Source organism: Megalobrama amblycephala, linkage group LG14 (assembly GCF_018812025.1).
Source record: "Megalobrama amblycephala isolate DHTTF-2021 linkage group LG14, ASM1881202v1, whole genome shotgun sequence".
Classification (NCBI taxonomy): Eukaryota; Metazoa; Chordata; class Actinopteri; order Cypriniformes; family Xenocyprididae; genus Megalobrama; species Megalobrama amblycephala.
Genome location: NC_063057.1, coordinates 41,628,449 through 41,655,627, shown reverse-complemented (window position 1 = coordinate 41,655,627; position 27,179 = coordinate 41,628,449). Strand labels below are relative to the sequence as shown.

At 37.1% G+C, this 27,179-nt stretch overlaps 1 long non-coding RNA gene and 1 pseudogene across 1 annotated transcript; both read left to right on the top strand.

The window, feature by feature from the left end:
- The first annotated feature begins 12,849 nt into the window (after positions 1 to 12,849).
- On the top strand, positions 12,850 to 18,758 carry LOC125244791 (annotated as a pseudogene).
- A 291-nt stretch (positions 18,759 to 19,049) lies between these two features.
- On the top strand, positions 19,050 to 26,080 carry LOC125244804. The gene is made up of 5 exons (XR_007179384.1): positions 19,050 to 20,600; positions 20,920 to 21,033; positions 24,487 to 24,599; positions 24,719 to 24,874; positions 25,221 to 26,080. It is a non-coding gene; the product is annotated as an uncharacterized LOC125244804 (long non-coding RNA).
- Positions 26,081 to 27,179: the final 1,099 nt, after the last annotated feature.

Sequence of the window (27,179 nt, the reverse complement as noted above, 5' to 3'; positions counted from 1 at the left end):
GGTGAAATTAAATGTACATTATGAGAAAAAATGAAAGTGTTTTTTGACATTGCATGCATGTAAATGTGTTGTAGGAGACTCCCAAAACAATATTAGAAATCTTAAAAAAGGCATAATAGGGGCACTTTAATAGTTTGGCCGAATTGCCCAACTGAAGATCTAAGTAAAGGATGATGGGAAATCAGACAGCCTTCCAGATCTGTATAATCCTTCACTTTAATAGGCAAATTTGTTAGGCTCTTCTAATTTCTCTCTCTTTTTGTAACTAAGATCACTCAACCCTCCCCTCTGTTGTTTGGTACAGTCCAAAGATAAAAAGAGAGAGGAGCTCAGGCTGGTCCTCATACCCTTCAGACATCAGAGAATCATTTCAAACCCAGGGTAAGTATCTGTTTCTTTTCAGATGTAGTATTAATTTATATTCATGTCTGCTTGTGATATTCAGAGTTCAGATATTCAGTAAACAATCAGTGGAGAAATGACAGTGTGATTTGGGGAAAGAATTAAGGACAGATTTGAATGAGATAATTTTTCAAGTTTCACTGAACAAATTTAAATTAGACCACCAGATTAAATAACAAACATGAAGTATGGATTTAAAACAAACTGCTTTTTATCATCTTTTATGTTGTATTTCAGAAGTATAACCTTACATTTGAGAACCACTGAGATAAATAATTTAATCAAGAGCGCATCAATACTTTTCCCCTAAGAATGTCTTTGTTAACAAAAACAATATATATTTTTACAGAGAAAGATACTATGTCCTTACACTTTGATAATTGTCTGTAATAACTTAAGTCTATCTTTGTCTTTTTCCCTTAAAGACAAAAAAATATGACAACATGCTCTTTTTTATACACAGATAACGCATAGAAAATAAAAGGGAACAGTGCTGAAACCTCCAGACCTCCAAGAAGTATTCCCTGTACTTATTATCTTTCTGTCTATTAGTCTACTTGATCAGCCTTTTTTTCTACAATCTTTGTATAGATCAGTGGCTACGTTTACATGCACCAATTTTCATCAATCCGAATGAATTGAATCCGACTGCAGATCTGTTTATATGTACTATAAACATTGTAATCTGATTTAAATATCCGTTTATATGTGTTTTATATACATTCCGATTAAAACTTTTGCATCATATCAATCACACTTGCGGTAACCCGGGTTACGTCAACAGACGATCATGTATCGACGAGATATTGTCAAAAGCATCAAATCTAAGCAATATTAAGAAGATTTGGCATTTCCAATTAATGTAGGCATGTTAAATTACTATTGTTAGGCTTCTTTTTTTTTTATTATTAAATTGATATTATAATAAATTTGTCCCGCAATAATTTCATAGCGCATCACTGCATAACGTGCCCTGAGGATAATATAAGATTAGGCTATTTGCTATCTTTGAAAATGATTTAAACATTTTTTTAGGTCTTATACAATGAATTATGGGCCTATAAAATTATTAAGAATGTAGGCTATATATTAGGTATGATGACAAAATTTTCAAACACCCCTAAGCTTAAAATTGATCACATGGTTAGATAGATTAGAAAATTCCCTTTACAAAGACACCTGGATTGTGAAAATCAGTTGAGGATTGAGAAAGTTATGATATTTATAATATTAGGGATTATACTAAAATGTTATACATTAATTACAATAGAAGGTATGTGACCGAAAATGCTTATTATTCACATTTTTTTGCTTGTAACTTTCTCATTTTATCAGATATTTGCATGAAATTTGAACAGAAGGTAGAATTCTGTTAGTTCTTTCAAATGAAATCATGAACATTTACTGTTTTAGTTGGAATTGGCATCAGACCCATGGTACCTCACTGAAAACAATTATAATTAGTAAATTAATAAGCGTTCTTTCATATTCATAAACATTTTATTTTCACAATATAAGCGAAGACAACTTTACACACCACTATTAATTATGAATTCATATTTATACACCCTGAAAATGCAAATATACATTAATATTCAGTCATTCATTTTCTTTTTCATTTTTTCATAACAACGAATGATCGGTATGACAAATATACAGGCTATCTGTGCGATTGTGCTGACTGAGTTAATAACAGGCTATTGACAGGCTATTGTACAACCAAGTCATCCAAGATGACATCTGCTGCCATCGCATACATGGACACATCAGTGTCATGTGCATCAAATTCATACCCCTCTCCGCTCATGGCCCAATAGCCAACAGTGTATTTCTTTTTTTTAGCATGGAAAGTTTCAATTTTCCCATTGAAAATTACCCTGCTGCCATCCAAATCCCACGCATGACATATAAATGCCCCCACCCCTCTGCCACCCAACAACTCCTTGATCAAGCTCATTTTTTCTTCTGGGAGTTCTGGAAACGCTTGTCTGCACCTAATTCTTCAAACTTTTTCTCTAACACTTTCCGTTCTTGTTCACTTCTCTTCCTTTCTTTTGTGGCTTGACGTTTGTGCAATTCCTCCTGTAGCTCTCCTTGCTTCTTCCTCCTCTTTCTTCTTTGTATGACCCCCAGCCTCACTGCTTTCCTGATGACCAGCTCTTGTTTTTCCTTGTCTAAACTGTCCAAATAGTCCACAGTGTTGTTTTTCCGTGCTCGCATTTTACAGGACAAGTAGCAGATGGTGGCATTTGGAGCTTTCTTCTTCAGCGCACTAAACATCCCCATCAGCTCTTCAGCATCCATGTTATGTGATCTTGCCGAGGTTGTCTCTTGTTTTAGTTTCTCCGTCACTGTCCATGTATCAACAAAGTATTGTTGATACTGTCTTTCAAGTACTAAAATGACTGCTCTCAGACAGCTTTCCATCATTTGAGTAAACATGACTGTGTCTTTTGGTGGTTGTTGCAATTTCTCAAGGATTTTGTCTGAAGCATTCAACTGGTTTCCAAAGAGGTCTGTTGTGCGAGTTAGGAATTCAGCAGGTGAGTGTAGTTGATCTTTCAGGTTCTGCACGGTCTCTTTGATAATTTCAATACATTTAATGTAATCAGTTTGGTCATCTGCACCAGTGTAGAATTTGGTCATCCAGGGTCCAGTCAGAAATTTACCAAGCAAACCCAGAACTTGCATTTCAACCTGTCCAGCTGTAGAGTCTTCCAGTATGCTAGCATGCAGGCCTCCACAGGATGTTCCTCCACAGAGATATGACTTTAGTGCTGCATGATGACTTGAGAATATCCCACATATATGGAAAAGAATGTGCAGTCTATTACCTGTATTGATCCTGTAGCGTGGTATGAGCCCAAGAGGGAGATTGTTGTGATCCAGAAAGACCTTAAAGCCACGAGGGTCACCCTTGCCATCCATGTACCTCATCTTATTCATTTGAACCACAATGTTGGCCCCAATGCAGTCTTTCCCCTTGATTTTCCCAGTAATCCCCATGGATTTCTCAATCTCCTTCAGAGCACTCTTTGTCTTTGAAGCGATTGTTTCCAGAGGATGAAGGTTGCAATTCAGCTCATTCAGGGCCTTGTTCCAAGATGCACAGACTAAACAAATGGCTGCATGATTGGCAGCACAGAGGTCAGTGAGTGTGTTTGATATATTCCCTATCATTTTTTGAAGAATGTTTTCATAGTCTGCCTCAAAAAAATGACAGTAGACATTGGCAAGGTTACTGATGGAGTCACAAATATGGATCTGGTAATCCTCAGCAGAGCCTCCTGGAAGATCATCTACAGCAACAACATAACAGTTCTCTTTGGTGGTGAAATGTATGCTGTTCAAGTGGATTCCCTCCTGTGTGGTTGCATCAAAACCCAGGGTAGAGTGTGTGTTTGCTAAAAGTGCTTCAGCAGTCTGGAGGTCACTTATTGCCCCCAGTTCTCTGGTCATGGCTTCCACAGTAGCTCTTTTTGGCACATCACTTAAACTAATGCTGAAGCGCAGTCCAAACTTTGTAATCAAATTGTGGATGTTAGCAGTAGGCACTTGATTGGATATTGCATCAAACACCATCAAACGCATTTCACTTGAGTACGACTTTGCGTCTGTTTTTGTAAGCTTTTTTTCACTTTCAAAATCCTGGATTTTTTCTCCCAAAAGAAGGTTTTCAACCTGAAGATCATGAATCTCACTGTTCATTGAATTAATTCTTTCTTCTAACTCACAGCATCTTCGATCCATATCATCAACAGAATTTGATTTGACCTCTCGTCTCATGTGTGTAAGGGATTTCTTCAGGCGCATATGACTTCTTGCTTTCACTTTGTATTGTTTTTTTAATTTAGCGATGGTTTCAGCATCATGCGATTTCAACAGATTTTTCAAGTCGGATATTTGCTTTTCTTTCCTTTTCAGTTTCTGATTAAGTATCCTTATTGCTCCCTTCTTTTTCTGCTGTGCTATAAGTGTCTTAACTGCGAGGTACTTGCTTCTCTGTATCTGCAGATGTTTCTGCCTCATGTTTTTCAGAGACTCCTTATATCTGGTACAAGAAGGACAACTGGCTCTAGCAACCTGTCTTGTCTTTAAAGGACTAAGTTCTTGTTGTTCAACAGAAGGAGACTTTGAGCGGGGAACTGTGGTGGTAGTGGAGATTCCACAAAATCTTCGGCTACATACCCCTTCAAACTGACTGAATTCTCGCTCATTAGTTAGCTTTCTGTATTTTGTTAAAGTTTATTTCCTTAAAAATATATAATTTTTAATTTAAAAATTAATTTACTTATCCTCTTAGAAATTCCAAGAAGAAAATGCCTGAGAATTAAATGTTCAAATTAAGGAGATGAAATAAAATTATTTTCATTTGTATAATTTAATCATTGTTTTCATTTAATAATCAGTTTGCAGTTATATCTAATAAATAGTTTAATGTTATGTTCTACTTTTGAAGAATCATCAACACATATGAGTGAGGGGGTGCTAACTCATGGTAGGACAAAAATTATACAAGACAAAAAGGTTGTTAGCCTATTAATTTAGACAGAATTAAAGGCAAGTCCTCAGTAATTAATGCATTTCAAAGTAATGTAAACTATGTTACTATGTCAGGAAAACTATGAGATACATATTAAAGTACATAGCATCAGTAACACTTTCAAGGAAAACACGGCGAGAATGAGTTAAAATCGAGACCTTTTTTTTAAACGATGCCTGCAGTGGACGTTCTGATAGGACGTTCGCTAATCTACCACCACAAATGTGACTACCAAATTTCCGCGATTTATTTAAATACCTTCTCCACCATGGATTTCGATGAAATTTCGTCAGTACCAAGATAAAAGATATATATTCATGTAGTGATGGGACGGTTGATACCGGGGCTCCGATGCTCCGACGCAGTTTTCAAAGCACTATTGTATCACACACTGTAACGATGCTTGTATCGAAATGACAATACCACGTGATTGATGACGTTTGAAGCTTCAAACGTCATGCAGTATTGGAAAATCGGGACAGCTGGTTTGAAAAAATTGGCGCTTCACCTGATGCATAAAAGGAAAATTCATTTAATCGTGTTTTATTGCTGGGGTCTCAGAGACCCCAAACAGAATATAAGGGTTAAACATCTCATCCCAAATTATCAACTATGATCACATCGTATATTTTATATTATTGATCAATATGTGAATCCGTTGAATAGGCTACACATGACAGGAGTTGTGGTCTCAATGTCACAAATTAATTTAGATGAGATTAGTTTAGATCAGATAGAACTGTATTGATCCAAAACAAAAGTGATTCCGTATGTCACGGACTTTCGAAGCTTTGTCTGGTCACGTGCTTTTTCAAACCGTAGATCTGCTAGATATGGTGTAGAAAACAAGTCTGACCACCAGATGTCGCTAATGTGCACTGTGTTAAAAGCTTCGAGTAATGAACCTTTTTTCGGCACAATTTGATGAAAGCCTCAAACGCTTCAGAAAGCCTCGGTTTCCCATCACTATATTCATGTCCACCTACCTTTCATTAGTGTCCAGAGTTTAGATGAAGCCTGCCGACCGGTTGAATGTCACTCAAATCTTCAGAAAGTTGCTGTGAACTGAAAACACCTCAGGGCTGAAAGCTCAATGTCTAATGGTTCCGGGGGTTGTTCTCGACATAATTACTGTCGTATTCAGGAAAAACATACTGCCACTAGGCGGTGAGGAGTGGATATTGCATGACACACATTTTAAGAGTACCACGCAGTTTGGAACAAATTGTTGAGACAGAATGTTCGTCGCGCGCGGTTGCTATGTCAATACCTATATATATTGTCATCAATGAAAATTAAGCACAGCTTAAAGGCCTTTTCACACCGGACGCGTAACGGAAAAGCGAAACGAAAAAGCGAATAGTTCGCGTGCGAATAGTTCGCGTCAAAACCATTCACATCAGCCGCGACGCGAATTTGCAACGTTTGTGCTCTGAAAGATTCCAAAACATTCGCGGCGACAGCTGAATGATATATATATGTTTCAACAAAATAATCTTCATCCTGTTGGAAAGGTTGGTCAGTTTAACTGCTCAGGACAACATAGACACTTCATCATCCAGTGAGCTTTTCATTTTTTTTCAAAGACCGAAAAGAAGTTTTTGGGTGCACTCAGTCTTAACAACAACACATTCACTTTCCATAGTCACGGACACAATTTAGGTTTTAAAAAAAAAACAAGTTTTACCTCAGAAGGTTATGTTATCCTTGATACAGCGACTTGCATGTACTCCCACAGGAGCTGTAATCTCGTGAGAAATGCGATACCTGTCAAAGGTTAATTCTGATTGAATAGCTAGTGACATCTACTGGACATTTCGTTTACAGAAAAGAAACCCACTCACATATACTGCGAGTAGCCCAGGCTATAAATAGGCTTCTGTCTAAGATAAGAAAACCTTTATTTGTCCCACAATGGGGAAATTGTATGCCTATGGACTACAGATAGAAGTTTAACTACTAGACATATAGTTTACATAAACATTCACAAGGTAGTTTTCTATTATAAATGCGTCGACACACAAGCTATCAGATGATCCGTCATTGTTGCTGTGACATCACCTTTGTTTCCTTGTATTTGATTGGTTGAAGCCTTTTCTGTCGCCTCGAATGTGAAAAAAAATCGACATTGAAGCAAAAAAAATAAACGTCGTTTTTTCGCAGCAGCACATTCGCGTTCGGTGTGGAAGCACTCATTACACAAACAGCTGATCAAAAAACAAAACCATTGCGCAAATAATTCGCGCGTCAAAATCGTAATGCATTGTCAACATTGCACTGCGCATGTGCTACAGAGACTTTTGAATACGACTGAGAAAGTAGTCGGATTCAAGCGTTTACATGGTATTTTTTTGCTGTTGGATTGGATTAGAAAAGGAATAAACCACCCCTTCCAATCCGATCGAAATTTCATTCGGATCGAGCTCAATCGGATCGATTAAGGTGTTTACATGAACGTTTTTCAATCCGATTGAGCCGTCAATCCGATTACAAATGGATTATTTGGGTGCATGTAAATGTAGCCAGTGGTTTTTAATCCTGGTCCTCCTGGGGGACCCACCAGTGCACATTTTGTATGTCACCCCATTTAACACACCTGATTCAGATCACCGTTACAGCTCCATGAACTGCAATGAATGTGTCAGTTAATTGAAAACCACTGATATAAGCAATAGCCTCTTTCAAAGTCTGTGAAGGTCGAACTGAGTGTTGTCAATCACATTATTACAGCTCTCACCATGTGCTCGATCCTATACATGGATGCCTTGTTTTTTTAACTTAATGAATGAACTCCGTGACATTATCCTGAAGTTTTCCCTCCACTCTGAATCTCTAAACTGTCAACAGAACTTACTGAATAGCCTCTGCTCCATATCTTCATGCAGAGAAGAAAACAGTGCAGTGTAGGCAAACCCAGTTACAGCGGCATCGCGATGTTCATCTCAGTGCTGAATAACATTCCAATACATCCATACAAATGTGATTTGCTTTTGATTAAAGTTGAAAAGCACAGCATGCCTACTGTACTTGAGTTTATCATTTGTGCTGTAAGGTATGTTTAAAATCCTTAGTCCTTATTCTGATTATTGGTGCACATGTAAAGGTAGTCAATGTTCTCATGCAGTGAAAAAATATATCATAGAGCAAAATGAACATGCCAAGAGACAAGACAGAGCAGGTTACTATTTGTATGAAACAAGTCTCAGCTTTCAAATTTTCATTTTTTTTTTAAAGAAATTCAAACAATAAATACCATTTTGTGGCTCTTTAATGTGTTGGACAGATTTCTGTAGTGCCTCAGTTTAGGTGGCACGTGAACCGATCATCTCATCTTTACTACTGGCTATAACATGAAATAAACATAAATGAACATCAGAAGGTATGGAAAGATGTCGATACACACCATTTTTCAAGTTTGCGTCCACCGATGTTAATCTACTAACTCCTAATGTCTGGTTTGTTTGTTGGAAAAAATGGTGGATGCAACAGGGGCACATAATGTCGTTGTTGTGATTGGTCAGATCGCTTGTCAATCAAACTCCTGGCAAAGGGTGAATTGAGACGTTTGGTGGATTGAATAAATTCCAAATATTTGTGGTCCAGACCATGAAGGGAACCCCCGATGCTTCAAATCAATTGTGCCACTCACTCAAACCCAATTTAATCACTAACAACTCACACTAACCAACATCATAATTTCGTTTTGCTGGGTTTAGATGGTGATAAAAGCACAAGGGAGAAACTTAGAATCAGGGGAATGCTGGGAAAGAACCGCCCATAATCCAACCTCTGATGTATCTTCCTTAAAGATTAATTAGAAATCAGGACAAGATGGTAATCATTGTAGGGATTTAACTTCATGAAATACAATCCTATGCAATGATGTTAGTGTCACACTTTTGAGACCATTTTTCCTGCTGGTGCGATCAAAATTTGTTAGCACTCATGCTGGTGCTACCACCATAACGTTGCCCAACATCAAATGGCAAATGTAATGAATGCAGAACGAAACTGTGCTGCTCATTTGTGCTTCACAGAGCGTTTATCAGCTTGGACCAACATCAGTGCAGAGCCCCTGACGAACCGATCTTGATCACGTGACAATGTTACTATACAGCACTGGGAGATCCAGTAAAGAAAGCATTTGAATTCACCACAGAATTAATAATATCACTGGGAGATCTAAAGTTGGTGAGAAGCATTCAAATTTGGTACAGAGTTCTCTGTTATTAACCAAAAATATCAAACAGCACTGACATGGAAACCAGGAGACACATTGTGCCGTGAATGAACAAGTTATAGACGGCTTTTAGTCCACAAATGAACAACATTCGCCATGGATTTAAAGGTTTTTAAAGACATTAAATTACCATTGTAACCAGTAGGTGGCTGTATTTTCACTCACTAATATATATTTTAAATCGTTTTGCTTTTAAATTCTTTAATACTTAACTAAAATTAATATTAATTAGACATTATGAATGATAATGCTGCCCTCAAATGTTAATCTGGAGCCTTGCAAACTTGCAGCAAGGGTTAGTTTACCCAAAAATGAAAATAGTATCATTTATTAATCACCCTCATGTCATTCCACACCTGTAAGACCTTCATTCATCTTCGGAACACAAATTAAGATATTTTTTATTAAATCCGATGGCTCAGTGAGGCCTGCATTCACAGCAATGACATTTCCTCTCTCAAGATCCATAAATGTACTAAAAACATATTTAAATCAGTTTGTGTGAGTACAGTGGTTGAACGTTAATATTATAAAGCGACGAGAAAACTTTTTGTTCACCAAAAAAACTAAATAGCGACTTTTAAACAATATAGTGATGGGTGATTTCAAAAACTGCTTCAGAGCTTTACAAATCTAATTAGTTTAATCTCCATAGGGATGTCAATGCAGTAACGTGTAGTTACGATACCAATATATTTGAACTCTTGGTAGCTTCAGAAGCTGTTAAATTGCACAAAATCCCATCTTACAAATGTCCCTACAACTGATTCAAATATAGATTCTTATTAATACATGTTTGAGAGCAAGTTAATTTACTTCAATCATTTTCAGTGGATTTTTGGTACTCAGAGTTATGTTTTATGCAATCTTTTGATAGAGGTAAACAGTTACATATTGGTAAACCATATTTGTTTTTCTATCACTGAAAATGGGTCAAATTTAACAATTTAAACATGGAGCTGCTTTGAGATCCCCATATCTATAGGACTGAACTATATAGGAAAAATAAGATTTCAAAAGGAAAGTTTATTAAGAATGAGAATCTAGAAGGATATTAAGATCTTGAATACTTTTATATTTATAGGCATGCAAACTTTGAAAAAGGAACATTTATGGTACTCTGGTGTGGTGAATTTTCTCAAAAGGGAAATATGAATAATGAATCATAATGCGTTATAATTGATTATAAATATTTGAATCAGTTAATCGAATCAGTTTATCGAACTTGATATAGCTGAATTAATATTACAATGAATTAATCTGATCAGCTAGTGGACATTCAGTATTATGTTTCAACCCATTAAAATAATAAAAAGGCATGCTATGTCCCTTTCAATAAGGATCAATGTATATGTAGTTCATACAGTGAAGTCTATTAAGTGTTTTATTTTAAATTTGATTACTTCATTCAGTTTCTGTAATATTTCTAAAGCACTCCCATATTCCCATGTATCCTGTGTATATACTTCTTATTATGTGCTGCCTGCTCTCAGTTAGGATAATTTCGTGATTTTTCTGTAGTCCAACTTAGGGTTGAAAATGTTATCACTTACTCACCTTCAAGTTGTTCCAAACCTGTATCTTCTGCTGAACACGCACAAAGAAAAGATAATAGTAAAAAAAAAAATATTGGTAACCAACAGTTCAGAGCACCCATTGACTTCCATAGTATTCTCAACAGAAGAAAGGAACTCAAAGGTTTGGAACAGCTTGAAGGGGAGTAAATGATGACAAAATGTAAATTTTTGGGTGAAATATCTCTTTAAGGTGATGCTTTTTTATTGCAGAATTTATGAATAAATCAGGGGTATTATTATTTTCCTCATAATTGCAATATGCTGACAGCGCTAATTAATAATACAAGCACAAATTCATTTATTTGCAATTACAATTCATTTTTGAAAATATTGAGCTGCAAATCACTAATACAGTAAAATGAATTTTAGAAGTGCAGTAAGTATAGACAAATATAGGTTATTTTGAGGAAAGTGTTGTTCTTAACCCTCTGGGGTCTGAGGATTTTTGGGGCCCTGAGAAGTTTTGACATGCCCTGACATTTGTGCTTTTTTCAGTTGTTCATAAACATATTAATGACAAAAGTGTAATTTCACTGTATTCAGCACAAACTATGCTACAATAATATGTGAGGAACATGTATGTACATGCCAAAAAAATATATATTACATCTGTGTTCACACGACTTCTGTGTATTGGAGGTTGTAGACTAGAGTTTTTGCTTCAAAATGATGTAAAATTATCCTGCCTACTCATTCATATAAAACAATAGAGAGATTTAAATTTTTAGATTTAAAGACACTTTTTGTCAAGAAACACAGTATGCGTGGAGGTGTGAATCATTATGAATTATGCTGGTATTCACACCTGAGAAGACAAAAGATTCGCATAATGACCTCTAATGACCTGCGTATTAATGAGCTCTTTCAGTCAGGTAGGACTGTGAAAAAACCCTCTGTGATCATGCTGATAACAGGATTAATGTCCACTCTTGACAAAAAAAAACATGATTTTTGTGATCTCACGCATGCAATATTATTGCACAAGATGTGAATTTTGAACAAAATTTTGTATAGGCCTATGTTAAATTACAATACCAGCCAAAAGATTAAACACATTTTTTAAAAAGAAGTCTTAAGTCTCTAACCAAATAATGGTTTTCTATTTTAATATACTTTAAAATATAATGTATTTCTGTGATGCAAAGCGTCTGAACATTCTTACCTCTATAACATTATATAGGCAAATATTATATTTGTTATATTATATAGCCTAAATGTTAATGTACAGTTGACAAACTATACATCATTAAAAGGATCTAAGACTCAAGCTTCACATTTTGACTCTTAAAATCTTATAGTGACCATAATTTCTTAATATGCTTAAAAGCATGCACATTTGGAGAAATATTGATGGATTCTCATATGTTTATATTAATTTCAATACAGAGGAGTAATATTTATTCAGTATTTATTGTCATCACTGTGAGCGTTGGATACTGTGTTTTCAAATCATACTTGCAGCCGGAGGGCGCTCTGTACACCTTTAGTCCACAAGTCTCTCAGTAAAAGAAGATATCATGTGACATTCCAGGAACTAAAAGAGGCTTCCAGAGATCACTTTAACATACAGATAAACACTTTTCAAGACAATAAATACACGATTGAGACGATGTATACATGTATTGCCTCAGAATTTGCGTCTGAATAGTGCTCATTTCGTCGGCGTGGCCGCATTAGCGGATAATGAGCTGAATCAAGGACTTCTGGCATGGCTCTATTTTCATACAGATTACATAAACAGAGAATTTTTGTTTTCGATTTGACTTACATGATTTAAAACCTGGCATTTCAACATTTCTTTAGACATAAGTCTAATTTTTTTGTCATTAATATTCACTAAGTTACAGTTCATTTTCTGAGAACTATCAGATTGGACTTCGTTCAGAGGGAGACGAAAGATCACGCATCATCTTAGTTTTCATGTTTCACATTTTGTTTTTACTCTGAGTGTATACAAATAAAAGAAGATATTCCACAGATTAAAATGGTGTATAACTCTTAATTGTATATGCAACATTGACGGAGTATTTTTAGTCTCTTTCACACTGATAAGAAAAAAAAACGATGTGGTATCGCCGGCGATACCTCAGAGTGTTAAAATCATGCAGTGCTGACTGGGCAAGAGGCAGCAAATGTAACTCATTTTCCTCTAATTTACAGGGAAGATCATGAAGAAACTCCTGGAAAATTTGGGTTTGGCAGAGTATTATGACAAGAAACTCACTCTACATAGAGTGCTGCAGATCGACAAGAACAGTGTGACAGATGTGCCTGTCCAGTCCCTTTCAGATCTGCCATGGCTGTTGTTGAAGAGACTGATGTTGCTACAAAGGACAGCGAGGAGTGTTAAGTGTTCCTCATCAGATGGGTCAGAAGATTCAGATTGGGATGATGATCAGGATAGTGCTGAATCAGGCAGTCCTCAGTCAGTAAACCCTTTAGACATTTTGACTGCTGTGTTCCTTTGTTCTGACAGTTTTCTTCAGCAGGAAATGATCATGAAAATGTCCATGTGCCAGTTTGCGGTTCCTCTGCTGCTCCCAACCTGTGATAACAATCAGATCACTCTTATGCTTTGGGCAATGAGAGATATCGTGAAAAAATACAGACCACACTCCCTGTCAGATCCAAGTGGGTTTGTGGAAGAAAGGATTGTTCTGTCAAACCTACCGTTAGTGTCTTTTGTGAGACTCGGTGAGTGTAACATTTCCAAATCAGAAACTCTGAATAAACTGCTCAGCAATTCACAGCAATACACTGATACCTTTGTGCACTTCAACATGGATTGTGGAAATGTCAACAAGAAAATATCAAATGGCTTGGTTGAGATGGCCTGGTATCTTCCATGTGGAAACAAGAACATTGATGTCTTTCCTGAGCCAATAGCGATTGCAAACTTGAGAGGTGACATCCAGAACTTTGAAACACAGTATGCTTTTCTTTGTGAGGCTTCAACTGCTGTGTTTGTGTTCTTTGAATCCCAACTTTTAGATACACAGCTCATTTCAGTGCCCAGTCAGAAATCTACACCTGAGCTATTTTTTGTGGGGGACTCCAATGACGAGAGCATAAAGGCTACAGTCAACAAGCTCAATCTGAAGAAAAGCAATTTCATCTTTAAAGGCAAGCATAATGATGCAGACTTTGTTGTCAAAATTCAGAGCAAGTTACAAGATGCAATTAGGAACAACAAACACAAAATGTCAGTTGTTCGTTTAGCTGAGATAGCACGAAATCTAGGAATCTTGGTGGATGAGGATGCTAAAGAATGTCAGTGCGCCAAAGCAAGTGCAGATGAAATCGCATCAAAAATAAAGGATGTAGTGCAGTTTAAGAAGGAGGAGCTGGCCTTGCAAGGAGAGATCTTGATGAAGCTGGCTAAGTTAGAGAAGGAGGAATACCGACTGAAAAAAGTTGGGGATAAGGATATTGCTGACTACAAAAAAGACCTTCAGATGCAGAAAAAGAAACTCAGAAAAGAGCAATACAGCAAAGACATATCCGTTACTATGAGCTGCTTTATCAGCACAATATCAACACCAGAAAGAGCCTACTTCTTAAAATGGTTGAGAATCGCTCTAGAGAATCGATCACATGAAGTATTGCCTCAACTCAGAGAACTGTACAAACAGAAATGTCAGGATGTTTGTGGAAACAAGATGGAAATTGCTGAGCTTGACAAAAAGATTTCAAACAGTTCTTTAGGAGTGGAGCACTTCATTCGAGAGATGAGCCAGCTTTACGAGGCTGTAGAAGATGAGTCACTGTCAGAAGATAAACTTTACCGAAAACAGCTGGAACACTTACCTAGACTCTGTGCTGAACTACTATTGGATGGATTTTCACTTGAACTACTGGATGGAGATTCTTCAAATATCCCTGTGAAATGGCTTTCTAGTGTGTTTTCAGAATTAAACACTCTGGTGAAGTCCAAAAACAAGATTATGGTTGTCACCGTTTTGGGGGTCCAGAGTTCAGGAAAGTCGACGCTGCTGAACACCATGTTTGGAGTTCAGTTTGCCGTAAGCAGTGGAAAGTGCACCAGGGGAGCATTTATGCAGCTTATTAAAGTAGCAGATGATTGCCCAGCAAAATTCAAATGTGATTATATTGTGATAATTGACACTGAAGGACTGAAATCCCCTGAGCTCGCAAAACTGGACAACAGCCATGAACATGACAATGAGTTGGCAACTCTTGTTGTTGGACTGAGTGATGTAACCATTGTCAACATTGCCATGGAGAATTCAACAGAGATGAAAGACATTTTACAGATCACTGTTCACGCCTTCCTCAGGATGAAGGAAATAGGTAAGAAACACAAGTGTTTGTTTGTTCACCAGAATGTTGCTGATGTCTCGGCTCATGATTCAAACATGAGAGACCGTAAATTTCTGTTGGAACAACTGGATGAAATGACACAAGCTGTATCCAAAATGGAAAACAAACTTGAATTCACCAAATTTACAGATGTGATGAACTATGACACTGATAAGGATGACTTCTACATCCCTGGATTGTGGCATGGAAACCCCCCAATGGCACCAGTGAGTATTGGCTACAGTGAGTCTGTGTATGCTCTCAAAAAGCATATAATGGAGATATTAGAATCTTACGAGTCCTACAACATCAATGAGTTTCTTAAATGGACCAAAGACTTGTGGACTGCTGTGAAATATGAGAAATTCATCTTTAGTTTCAGAAATAGTCTGGTGGCTGATGCATACATGAAACTGTGCACAGAGTACAACCAGATGGGAATGGACACTGAGAAAGCAAATGCACACGTGGGCATTAGAATCTGAAACCAAGATCTTAAACCATGGAAAATTTGAAAACTCTGAAAAGTGCACCATTGAAGGTGTTCGTTGTCATTTACTGCATGAAGCAGAAGTTGAGCTTTCAAAGGGACAAGATGAAATGAACTGACAAGATCAAATCATACTATGAACAAGGAGAAGGTCATGTTGAACTAGTGGAAAATTATCGACAAGACTTTATAAACTCTGCCCAGTCTTTGAAGACTGAACTTTCAAATTCCATCACAAACAAAGCTGGATGCAGCTGTTTCACGTCGAAATGGAATGATGAAGATGGAAGGAATCAAAAAGACATACATGGATACGATGGAGAACAAAGTGCTAAAGTTGCTGGAAGACTGTCGTGAGAAAAAGTCAGACATGTCAGAGTCCATGCTGGATGAAGCATTTGAAAAGATGTGGCAGGAGACTGTCAGGACATTGGCATACACAGGGCTCAAACCACAAGATATCATGACAAGAGTTTTACATTGTTTGAGGAAAAATCTTCATACTAGAGGAAGTTCAATGGCTCAAAGCTTAGCCCAGGTGAATGATTTAAACAGTCATGGCTGTGAAAAATTTATTGTCTACAAAGATAAAACAAGTTTATTGAACAAGTTGGGACAAATGTGGAACAAAATTCATATAAAGTTAGCTCAAGAGATGTCAGACAACCTTATGAGGGATTGTGAGGAATTTGTTCAATTAAAGAGGGAAAGTAAGGACGATTATGATGACACATACATCAGGGAAATTCTTAACATGATTAATGAGAGACTTCAGGCTCATGAAAATCTTAAGCTAAAGGAAGATTTTGAGCTGTCCCTTAAACTGCACATATGTGGCTATGCAAGCAGAAATTTTCAAGACATTCACAATCAGTTCATCAAGGAAAACAACCCGCAAACAGCCTTGGAGAACTTAAAACAAACATACCGCTCTGACTTCATTGATCTTTACTGTGAACGAGACCAGTGTCAGAAGAAAGCTGATGAATTCACGACAAACTGCCTAAAACCTGCCTTGGAAAGATATATGTCTGAGGTCATGGGCACAGAAATGGCAGACGAGATGAAGACTGGTGAAAACTCAGCAATTTTCGGATCAAGGATAACATTGCAGATGTCAGTCTTGAAAAATCTTCTTGATGAATCTAAATTTGAAACTTATTTGCGTTTCATTAGGTCGTATGAGACATTTGTTAAAGACTTTATTTTGGACAAAATCAAACAGCACTTTTCAGAAGAGAACAGAATGATCACCTTGGAGGAAAAGATTCTTGATGCAGTCATTAAAGAAATTCAACAGGAAATTGAAGAAGCAGAGAAAGACCCAAATAAAACTGACATCAAGGGATTTATCCAACACATCTGCAAGAAACTTCAAAGCAGGCTTGTTATTCCCAAGGAGGGAAAATTTATTAATAGTGTAGACTAAGATGTACCATGCCAAACAAAAGTTACCCTTTCTTCTGTTCTTCACACGTGGTCTCTCCTGACTCAAAGTCTGGAAAATGTTTGAAGAAGATGGAGATGGAGAGATAGAGGTGGTATGGGGTGAAGAGGTAAAGGTGTTTGTCCTTCTTTTCCTCTGTTCCAAAGAATTAGAGCATGGCAGTGGAGATGGAGGAGAAGATTGTGGTTGAAGAATAGCTGTAAAAGTAGAAGAGAAAGGAGGAGAGAGAGTGGGGAAGACAGAGGAACAAGGTTGAGTACAAATAGTCTCAGACTCCATGGTAAGGCTCTCCAGCTGCTGTGCTGTGGAGGTTGTTATAATACAAGTTTACTTTCATTTCATATCTGTACATAGATAAAGAAATATGCATGTATTTTAAATAATCGTTTACATTTTGTCAAGACAAATTCATAAGCACTCCACATCTTCTCCAAAAACTTATTTTGTCAGCAGTGGGATGCAGATGGGTAATAATATCTGCAACCCACTTATTCAAAGCCCTTTTATCCTGTTTGCCAATAAATAAAATGGCTTTGTACTCTACATCCTTCATGTTAGTGCGCCTGCCTCCCATGTCAGAGACCCGGGTTCAAGTCCAGCTCTGAGCCAAGTGAGTAGGACCTGAGGGGTTACACATACAAGTGTAAAACAATGTTCAAAAAAGGATGCAGCAAAACTGCCCACAGGTTGGAATTCAAGCACAAAAAGTAGTCATTTACGTGCAAATTTGTCGCTGCCCCAGTGTTGTTTTCTTCAAGGCAAGAGCTATGCTTCTTCTTCTTATAAAAAAAGATAAAACAATCAACAGTAAATAAAACGGTAAATAATAACAAAAATAATGACTTTATTTAACAATTTCTTCTTTTCCATGTCAGTCTTCTACGCTGTTCACGTAGTAAACACAGTGCAGCACTTCTGGGTTCTTTGCCAGAATGCCGGCTTATTATTGGCCAGCTCCTGCATCATCATCATCACACACATGCATCATGATGCTCACATGAACAGCGTTGCCCAATACTTAGCCGGCATTCTGACGCTGCAATGTTCTTCCTCAAGATGCATGCAGTTTTGTTTATTCTCTGCTAGAGAGTCAAAAGTTACATAGTGCAGCTTTAAAGCCAGGGTATCCACACAGGTTCTGGTACTCCATGGTGGCTTTGCATTCAAGGAACTTGAGGCACACGTTCAACCTAGAACCATACAACAACCATATTTTCATTCTCTTTAAGAACATTGCAAGGAAGCGGAGCCTGATATTGGTGTAGCTATCTACAAAGGAAACATGCTGCATCTCGCTGCGGAAAACTCTGGGCAAGCTTGTTCTGCACAAAAATCATTAAGATAATGAACAGTTTCAATTGCCAACAATCCTCACCGGCATGAATTCACTGAAGATTAAAAACAATTGAACAACTAATTTTTAAACCTTGACCATGTTGAACCCTGATCTGTTATTATTTGTAGTTTGTGTATATGATTTGAATTTGTTAAATGTAATAGGTTGTGGTTGAGGACTTAAATTTTGACAGCGTGTTCACCGAGTGCAGAGAATATATGACATGTATACCTTATGGTGTTAGATGCTAAGCAAGGTGCGCTAACCAAGGCACAGGTGCACGGTTGATTTACCGAAAGGTCTTAAAGGTGCTACAGAGGATGTTTTTGTGAAACCAAAGACTGTTAGTGAGTTTTTGAAATGAGCGCATGCGTAAGAACAACCCCCCTCTTCACAGCTAATTTCGAGGGAACGCCTCCCAAAACTCGTGCATGAGTATTGGAACACGAGTGTTTGTTTACCACCGGCATTTGCTGTGTCGTGTTAGTGGATTCATTATGTCGGACTCACTATCTGCAGTTGTTACTCCTGACAAAAACATTGCATGCGGCGCCTGTGGAGTGTGGAAAGTTACTGGAGCGCACACGTCTCTCACAAGGAACGTAATGGCAGTGATTGACAAGCCAGAGGGCCAATCGTTTATGCGATGATCACACAAATGATTAGCTGATGTTTTTAAGGTCCTACCTCATGCACAGATGATGTATATTAATATTATTCCTTTCAGTGTACCTAATAAATAGTCTATCAGTTAGTAAAGACAGTTTCAAGTAATATTGCAAAAATGTATAAAACAAAACATCCTCTATAGCATCTTTAAGGTTACTACAACTAGGAGAACAAGGTAACAATCATTCACCATTTTTTGCATGTATGTGGTTTTGTATTTGTTATTTGTTATGTTTGTTTGGTTTATTTTCTTGTTTCAGTTTTTCAGTATTTATTTTTTTCTAGCTTTTATGGCATGGTACATTGTTGTGTGATAGCTCTACAGAATGTGAATAATAAACTGTGACTCATCAGTGAAAGAGTAGACCATTTAACCATACATCTAAACAAGTTGTTTTCCAAATTTGAGGATGATATCTCAAAAATTGAGCTTTCGGTAAGATTTTGTTTGGCTGAAGTCTCAAACTTTTTCCAATGGATGCCAGCAAAGCCCCACTGGAATTTTTGATTTGCAGAACAGTATAATTTATCCCTTGTTTTTGCCAGGCACCGCAAGCGTTTTTGATAATTTTCGCAAAAATGTAATGGCCTCCAGAATATTTCGTTGTATGAGTATATGAACATGCAATATATCAAAAGAAAAAGCAGACCCTCTGCTTTTAAACAACAACAAAAACATTTTATTCTAGTTTTATGCATTCTTTTTTCATCAACAATTGAATGTGGGTAAGTTTCATTTAAAAAAGCAACCTTTTGAACAAAAAGCTGAGAAAATCTCATTTTTGTCAAAAACTACATCCAGATGGGATTCAGAATGATGATCAAAACACAGATGGAGTAGATCAAGTCCATCAACACCCCCAAAGCTTCAGACCTATACCTTGTCCTGGTTCAACATTTCATTCAGTGATGTTAGGCAGTTTTGATTTATATGCTGTTTAATGTTGGTGATAGTGTTATTTTACATATGCATATGATTACATATGATATTGTTTGTTCCTGCTTCTTCACTTGTGTTTTGATCAGGAGGTTTTGTACTCTTTCAGAAGATGTAATAGCACCCCCTACTGTATAACAGTGAAAACACGGAAAGCTTCCGGACTTTTCCGTCAATAGGCCTATTTCACAATATGGCGGCCGAGACCAGAAGTAGGGAAAACTCTTTTCCGGTGAAAGCACTTCCAGAACAATGGCGGAGAATAAAAGTAGTCAATCTTGTAGTGTGCCTTTGTGTTACAACTCAAAGAAGAAACAACCGTACTTGTCATTTCACGGCTTTCTAAGCGATGAAAATGTGAAAAAGCGGTGGATTTGGGCTATACGAAGAGATGAGGGGGCGTCATTTACAGTGAGGAAAGGTCAGCACTTTTGTGTGTGCTATGCACTTCACAGAGGATGAAGTCTGCGTGCATCCAGAGTCCAGTCGTAAATATCTTACACCACAGGCTGTGCCTTCCAGGTTTTCTTGGAATAACTGGGGAGATGTTAAGTCATGCCAGACATGGACTACAAAAAGAGGTGTCTGTGGTGAGCAGGAGGAAGCAGATGTTGAAATGGAGAGTGTTGATACCCCCGGGTGAGTGTAGCATGTTGTTAGCAAAACAACTACAATAAAATAGTAGATAATTATTAATTGAATAGAAAGTATACAATTTTATTATATATACTATGCTACATATATACAATCACGATTCAAAATTACAAATTCAGATTTTTAATTATGGCATGTGAGAATATTGGGTGAATAAAGAATTTATAGTGATGTTTTAAATATTATATAACTGCATAAACCTGTAATAGTAATTTACCCTTTTTGTTCATTAGAAACTTTCCTCTAATTATAAAGTGTCATGTTTAAAAAAACATTTTTTTAAAAGTTTTATTTTGTTATTAAGTGCTCTTGACGAGGCAAAAATAAAGCAGCTGGAAGAACTGGTGTCAAGCCTTAGCATCTCTCGAGCTTTGCTGGAGAGATGTATTTCTGATGAAGACTTCAGATACTTCACAAGGTACTTAAAAGAACTTTCAAAGCCATTAGATTTCACACTAACATACAAAGACATCATTCTTAATTACTTATTTTGTGTTTACATCTATAGTGTGAGCATTTCATTTAATTTTAAATGCCCAAAACAATGCACAAGGGTTAAAATGGCCATTGCTATAATATAAAAGCTATGTTATGTTAATTGTAACTGCAGGTGGCGCTGTTATTACTAAACTATATAGCTTCTTTTAAAGGTCCCGTTTTTCGTGGTTTTTTAAGCTTTGATTGTGTTTATAGTGTGCAATATAACATGTGTTCATGTTTCGCGTGTAAAAAACACAGTATTTTTCACATACTTTACTTATCTGTATACCGCTGTTTCCACTGTCATAAAAACGGGCTGATGACTTCCTTGTTCTATGAAGTCCCTCCTTCAGAAATATGTAACGAGTTCTGATTGTGCCAGCGGTTCCTGTGTTGTGATTCTTATTGCCCGGAAAGGTCACGCCTCTTACCATAACGTGGAGATGCACGCGCTCAGTGTTATTGTAAACATGTCTTTAATTTTACCCTATCAATTTGAGCCGGAATCAGACCCGGTGATTGGACTGCGGGATGAAAATAACAGCGTTTCGACGACATGGAGACAAACACACTCTACAAACGCAACTCTTGTGTATTCCTGTGGGCGGAGGTTAGTCAAAAAACTGTTTTAGTGACATCATTAAAGAAGGAAGTAGAGGGATGTAGTCCAAACTGGCCGTTCGATGTAGGCGACTTCTGTTAAATAAAATATCTCGCTTGGCATTGAACTTTACACACTAACTAAAGTTTGAAACATGGGATCACGAAGAACGGGACCTTTAATAAGGACACTGAGATAAGTAATACATTAGAAACAATCTGGTTATCAGAAAACATATCATTCATTATTAAATCCCGTATGTATTTACCTCAAGCTGATGTAGTTCCTCTCGCTTTCGTAAGGACCTGTAACACCTGACCCTAATAACCATCTTCCCTGAAATAATGTTTGAGACTGAAGTGTCTAAACACACACATACACAATTAACAAGGTTTTTTTTTTTTTTTTTTTTTTTTTTACTTTTTTTAATTATCATTAAAACCACTTTTAAATTCATCCATAACAACAACAACAACAGTGATCATTCTACCATGGCAACTGCCTAACATAATACATACCTTGATAATCAAAAATGAACTACTCAAAAAATAATTTTTAACCTTTATCCAATTTCGATCGTCTTACATCTCCCTGAAAACTATCAACAGAACGGACAACATCTGCTATTCTTATTTTTGGTAAATTAATTAATGACTGGGAAAAAACGAGCTGTTTGCGGTCAGTGGCGGAGCCAGGATTTTTTCATAGGGGTGGCCAGGCAGGGGCCAGCAACCAGTTTGGGGTGGCACAGAAATCTTCATTATTTCAACATAAAAATTAGTCTGATTATAATGTACTGGACTGTGCCTACAACACAACTGAATACATTTAGTTTTTAGCCTACTTAATTGTAATTGAGATCATGGAATGCTGAGTGAATTTGACCCTTTTTTTTTTCTTCTTTTTTTTTAATCATTCCTCACTTGCAGGATTATTAATAAAGGGGTTCACACTATAGCTAAATTTAAACTTGTTCAGTCACTTCTGGTTCTCAGAACCCCCAATAGCTTGTTCTTCATTGTTGCATCTCCATGGATGAGACGGATAACTACATACTGTACTTCAAAGATTATTCAACCTTCATTGAATTTTATAATCAATGAACTCTTCAACAATTCTGAGTTTGTCTGTTTCAAAAAGTAACCAAAAAAGTAAACACTAAATGTTTACCGTTCTGTATTGTCAAAATAAATAATTGCAACAGTTCTATCATACTTAAAATTAAACTTAGTAGGCCTACAAAGAAAAAAAATGTGTTCTCTTTTGAATTGCCATTCGCTGATACATTTAAATGTGATACATTTTTATTTGTACTTTATAAATTAACGCAAAATTAGCATCTTCTAGTACAAATGCACAGTTCTCACATTTATTTTAAAAAATTACATATAAGCTTGTGCCTTATATTGTGATCTCACATAGCAGAATATTTTAGTCCAGAGCTTTGCAGCTTTAATCGCCTTTTTTGTTATTTCATGACTTAATGGACAACAAAACTATGACGTTGCATTTCTAGTGAGTACAACACACCATATTTGCGCGTGATTGAAAAGTGCGCGGTCTTGCAACCCACCAGCTGAGAAACATTTACGTAAGCTATAGCTATATATAATGTTCGCCGTTCACTGTTGTTCTGCTGAAGCTCATTCGGCACCTGTATCATTTCCGCGCGTGTTTGACTTGCTCCTGGCGCTGAGGCGAAGTTGGAGTGCGCGTCTGAAAAGTCTCCCATTTTTCGTGGTCTTAAAGAGGCGGCTCTGCGTTTAAATAAACGCAATTCTTGTCAACAAAAAAAATAAGACAGAAACAGCAATTGTGAGCGGGGTGGGCTGGCTCTGCCCCTGTTTGCGGTCCATTATGGTAATGAATGACGATCGTAGCGGGCGCCGGCGCGACCGGAAGAAACGCTTCCCTACTTCCGTTCTCGGCCGCCATTTTGTGAAATAGGCCTATGACAGGGAGACAGTTAAAAATTGCAGTTGAGGACATTTTTGTCCTTAAGGTCCCGAGTGTAACTATTTTGTGTACCTAGTGTAAAATATATTTATTAAAGGAAATGGGGGAAATATTAAAATCTCAAAGGTCCTTGAGCCTAGATGCACAAGGGTTAACCATGCTGCATCTAGGCTGCCAGTTTTCTGTATAGTGCCAGTGTAATTGTATCTTAGGGTGTATTCACACCGGACCAATTTATTAATTTATTTTTTTGGTGTGGTTCGCTTTCACACTGCCCTTTTTGCAAGTGAACCAAAATTTGTAAACAAAACCATGCATGTGCTAAGGTCATCCATTCATTGAACAGAAATTCTCAAGCAGAGAACCGTACCAGAGATTGTTTGGAACCGGACCAAGACCACCTCTACAGCCGGGTCTCAGTACAGTTGTTTGGTCCGCACCCGAGTGCAATTGCTGTATTCACACCTGTCCAAAAGATCTGCACTAAGGGGGGAAATAAACTTGAGTTTGATTCAGTCAAACCAACCAAGACAGGTGTGAATACACCATTAAAACCACAGAAACCTGCTCTTTTTTCCTCAGATCTTTGGTTTCATACTTATAAGTCTTTAACTTCTCTCATGATTTCGGTTATTACCATCTCTTCCAATCATTCCAACGTTTATTTCTGAATAGTGTATTTACAATTCCCATAAAAATTCCAGGGGCGGATCTACGGGTGGGCCTAGACAGCTTGGCCACCCTGTCAGATCCAGGGAAAAATATATTTTATTAATACAATTTTCTAATGTTTTTTTTTTTTTTTTTAAATCGCACAATGTTCTCCTGGTACAGGCCAGAACATCTGTTCATCGGACCAAACACAGCCATCTACTGAACCTCTCACTGACAGATGAGGAAGACAGGCCCTCATTCCTCCATCTTTTGAAGTCACCAGGAAAGACCAGGTCCTGTTTTCCTGAGGGGAAATTATTATCAAACACTGTCCAAAAAATGCATTTACAAGTTGTTTCTAAGCATTTGTAAGTTATCATACTGATTTTTTTTATGTACCATCATTTTATAGCTGCAGGTTCCAATGATGACCATCCTGGATTCGGTCATCAGAAGCAGGTCCAAACTCATGTCCCTGTGGCATGACCAGGCCCTGAGCATGATCCACTTAAATGACAAGCTCAACATCACTCACCTGAAGGTGAACACCAAGACCCTTAAATTAGAGGTATGCAACATACAAACACCTGATTGTAAGTTTCAAGTAATCTGGAAGACTTTGGCTACAAGTTGCGTTGCACCATCACGATGTGGCAGTTTTTCAATAATTATCGATACCGCATGATATGACACATTATATTGTGATAATTTTTTTCAGCCATATTGCCCAGCCCTAAAAGAAACATTGTTAATTATAAAATTAAAAACACTCTCAAGCCTGTGTCAAGTATGACACAACACAGTCTTTCATAGCGTAATGTGTAAAAATAACAATTATAATTACAACAAGGAAAAGCATCAAAGTTTCATTAATACTTATCCTAAATGTGCTTTTTTATTGACATTTTTTGCAGCTCAGGTTGTGGAGAAAGGCCCAGTGATGGAGGAAATCAAGGTGAAATCGTGATAATCAATTACTGCCAGAAACTAGCTAGCTCTGTTCCTCATGTTTTGTTTTTTGTAATTTTTTATTTTATTCATTATTTTGGTGGTAATAAAGTATATGTAAATCCGTATAAAACATTTTAAATGTGTGTTTTTTGCCTTTCTTGGCCATGTTTACTTCACACACGTCAAAAGCAAACTTAGAGCAATCATGAATCAGACGATTTACTTTTAAACTACTGTCAATATTATGATTTTATGAGATGATGCTGATGCTATATATGAGGTGGGTTTTGCTGCATCTATACTACCCTTCTCTACCTCTATCCATCTATTCTTGTTTATTCATAAATTTATATTCGGAGTGTGCCATAGGCCTATATATCAACTATGATGAAATCATAATTATTGTTTTAACTGTGTTATTTGACATTATCGAGTATATCCCTCACTTTACAAAAACACGTCCAAAGAGAGCACAAATACGCTACATGATGTAGTAGGTTAGACTGTGGAAAAACGCCAATTAATATAATGTTGGAAGAGCAAAAATATATAAGTTGAACTAATTTTCATGCTTGGTATTATTAAAGAAGACATTATATTAAGTCTGCAAAAATGTATTTGAAAATAAATCAAATGAAGGGATATTTTCATCCCTAATAATAAAAACAAATCCAGCCAATATTTGATCAAAAAAATAAAATAAAATTAAGGCCACCTATAGGCTACACATGCAATATTGTAATGCATAAAACAGAACATATTTGTAGTTTGTGTTAATGTGTTAATAGTACCCCTTTTACGATAAAGGAAAAGTACAACAATCTGAGTAAAGTAAATCAAAGCAATGTTTGAAAAAAGCTTTGAGGTTGTGGGTAGGACTATACCAGGTTTAACAATGGGGTGGAATGAGTTGTATGGCGCTGATGGTGAATGTGAGGAAGAGGAACTATTTCTTTAAGCATCTTGACCATAATAAATCATGTTCCTTTTCAATCTGGTTATAATAACTGTGTCTTGCAGTAACCTTAATTCAGCCGGTACCTGGTTTCCATAAGTAGTGAATGCATCAGGCGTTGGGTCGGCCTCAACCTTTGCTGCCATTTGTTTCAAAGCCTCTAGCTTCTGCAGCTCAACATCAGATACTGACCTGGCTTTGCACTTTATCCCTCTTGTGCTTGACTCCACTACTGTATTTGTGCTGGCAGCTGATGGGGAATCTGAACCCTCGACAGGGGAGGAGGAGGTGATGTAGGTGTTGGTGTACTAGGTCTAGACAGTGGTGTCTGCAAAAAGTGATTCTGTACTATGATCACCGTCATCCTGGTCTTCTGAGTTATCCTGCTCACTGGGTGACAAATCAAGCTGGAAGAGAGATAAAACAGTGATGTCAGTGAATATTACAGCTCTAAATAGCAATAATTATCATTATTCTCCATGTTCACATTCATTACAACATACTAGGGGTGACCCTGAATAGTCGACGATTCGAATCTTCGATAGGAGGAGCCTGATTTGACTACCAATCTCACAGTCGAATCGTCACAGAGGTGTTATGAGACGAGATATGGGGGCGCTCAATATCTGATTTTACATAGACATACTGGTTCTCTCCCAATAGGTTAATATACAGCCTATGATGTTAATACTATAAATAAAAATGTGAAAAGAAAGAAGCTTTTAATAAATATTTTTAATGTGCGTGAATAAATCCAACCTGTGACCGATTTAAGTTTCACTTCAATGATCCGTGACCGGCAGAGGAGCAATTTACGGCAGGGATTAAATCTTCAACAATGCCTGGGATAAAGTGTACAATTGGATGCACTTTGAAATGGTAAAAGATGATCAAAAAACGTATGATGCAAGTTGTGTTAACAGCTCATGTCCTAGAACTCAACAATGACAAACACTGCGGCGCGCTT